The 2,500-nt window shown below is 56.9% G+C and overlaps 1 non-coding gene across 1 annotated transcript in view; it reads right to left on the bottom strand.

The window, feature by feature from the left end:
- LOC124764790 overlaps positions 1 to 5 on the bottom strand; it is a 1,910-nt gene extending 1,905 nt beyond the window's left edge. Inside the window, exon 1 of the ribosomal RNA XR_007012795.1 lies at positions 1 to 5. This exon is cut by the window's left edge and continues 1,905 nt beyond it. This is a non-coding gene — a ribosomal RNA (small subunit ribosomal RNA).
- Between the last annotated feature and the right edge of the window lie 2,495 nt (positions 6 to 2,500).

Raw genomic sequence — 2,500 nt, 5'->3', positions numbered from 1 at the left:
AGGGAGCTGCGTCAACTAGAGCTGAGCAGCCGGCCGCCCGGGAGTGTGTCCCGGGGGCCCGCGCGAACACGCAAGCGTCCGCTCAATCATTCTGCAAACAGGAGGAGGCTGAGCTCCCCTGCACAATACACCTCGAAACCCTCTCAGGTCCCGGCGGCGCGCAGCGCCGTCCCAAGGTACTTGGTCGGGTTCGAGAGAGGCGCAATCGCCCGGAGTTAGGCGAGTAGACGCTTTCGGTGCGACCACCCGTGCTCCCAACTGAGCTTGCCGCTGCCGACAGAGGCCCGGGAGCGTGCTGTCGTGGCATTGCCGGCGGGAGACAACACGCGCCACCTACGGTGACCGGCAGCTCCAACGCCAGCGCCACAGAAGGACAAAAGCCCCACTTGGGTGCCGAAGCGAACTCTCCAGCACAGCGCACGCGCCAACACATCCGCACAGCTGCGATACAAACCACCAGCGAGAACCGCTGGGGGCGACCGAGCAGCAGACGGCGTCGCGGCGCCGAGCGCCGGGCGGCAGCGCATCCTCAACGCACACAGTCCTCAATCGGACCAGCACACTGAAGATGTCCACCGCGCTTCGCACCGGGCCGCGAGGACCTACTTTGGCCGCACGGCGCCGCGCGCAGGGTGCGCCGGCGCGCAGCTGCGACGCCTGCCGCGTCCGTCGCCGGCGCGCCTGCCACTGGCCGCCCCCACCAGCCGGCTGTAGCGCGTGCGCCCACGCACCGCGCGGCCAGCACGCCGGGAGGCGCCCCTCACCGGCCGGGGACGGTCCCACCCAGCCACCGCCGCGTATCGCTTCACACCCAGATGCCGTTCAGTTTCGTCGGCATGGTGGGTATCGCTGGAACAACCGGTTAGTACCTCAACCTAACGTCGCCATCACCGATTCACCCCTAGCGAGAACAACCGCACCACAACAGGTTACCATTTGTTCATTTGCGTAACTTCACCAGAAAACGCAGGCGTCCATCGCCATTTGCAACCTTCCACGATTATTGCATGCCTGTGTCAGGTGTCACGCCACACTACGTCTGCCCAAATACACGCAACAAAATGTGCACGCCTAGACAATACGTGGAAGGTGGCCCCGTACGTATGCGATGTCCATTGCTACGAACGACTGTCAACCGGCCTCTGTAGCATGTCGCAGATATGGAACGCGGTGCACCATGCCATCACGGGTGTGTGAGGAGAGACGACTAGGTCCGAATACATCAACAGACAGCTCATGCTGATCGCCATCCACGGCGTCCGTTCCTCCCACACGTCTCTATGGCGTACCACACTGCAATCCAGCTCTCATAGGGAGACGACACGTAGCTGCGTGCACAATATTTGCACTGTATGGTCCGCCGTTTTTGGGCGCAGTCGTTGTACGGTCACACATGTGCCACGATGTATCATTCAGTACATAAGGACGAATGTGCAGTACAGATTGTGGTTTACGCGTACGACATTAGCGGGACAGTTGACACAGGCCGCACCCACAACGTAGCCTGAGTACGTCGCATGCGGAGGGCATGGAACATGCAAAGTTTCTCACCAACCAGCTTGCGAAGGCAGGGGGCAAAGTGGGGACGTGGGGAGGGGCGGCATGTACGTCCTGCTGCCATCCACATTACAGTGTACAGCAGGAGCATGTGGAAAGTGAGCAAGACTTGCAAGGTGTTTAACATGAAGCGATACACAGGGGAGCGGGGAGTGCGAGTAGCGAACTATATTGCGAGGGTTGCGGGTGGGCAACACTACACTAATTGAACGAGTCGTATAACAATTACAGAGCAGGTTTAGGCGACAACGTGGGTTACGTTAGGCGACAACGTGGGGTTAGGTAAGGCACGACGTGGGTTAGGTTAAGGCACGACATGGGTTAGGTTAAGGCACAACATGGGTTAGGTTAAGGCACAACATGGGGTTAGGTTAAGGCACAACATGGGTTAGGTTAAGGCACAACATGGGTAGGTTAAGGCACAACATGGGTTAGGTTAAGGCACAACATGGGTTAGGTTAAGGCACAACATGGGTTAGGTTAAGGCACAACATGGGTTAGGTTAAGGCACAACATGGGTTAGGTTAAGGCACAACATGGGTTAGGTTAGCACAACATGGGTTAGGTTAAGGCACAACATGGGTTAGGTTAAGGCACAACATGGGTGTAGGTTAAGGCACAACATGGGTTAGGTTAAGGCACAACATAGGTTAGGTTAAGGCACAACATGGGTTAGGTTAAGGCACAACATGGGTTAGGTTAAGGCACAACATGGGTTAGGTAAGGCACAACATGGTTAGGTTAAGGCACAACATGGGTTAGGTTAAGGCACAACATGGGTTAGGTTTAAGGCACAACCTGGGTTAGGTTAAGGCACAACATGGGTTAGGAGGCACAACGTGGGTTAGGTTAAGGCACAACATGGGTTAGGTTAAGGCACAACATGGTTAGGTTAAGGCACAACATGGTTAGGTTAATGGCACAACATGGGTTAGGTTAAGGC

Source organism: Schistocerca piceifrons, unplaced genomic scaffold (assembly GCF_021461385.2).
Source record: "Schistocerca piceifrons isolate TAMUIC-IGC-003096 unplaced genomic scaffold, iqSchPice1.1 HiC_scaffold_639, whole genome shotgun sequence".
Lineage (NCBI taxonomy): Eukaryota > Metazoa > Arthropoda > Insecta > Orthoptera > Acrididae > Schistocerca > Schistocerca piceifrons.
Note: the sequence above shows the minus strand (reverse complement) of the source record. Positions and strands in the feature narration are given on the sequence as shown.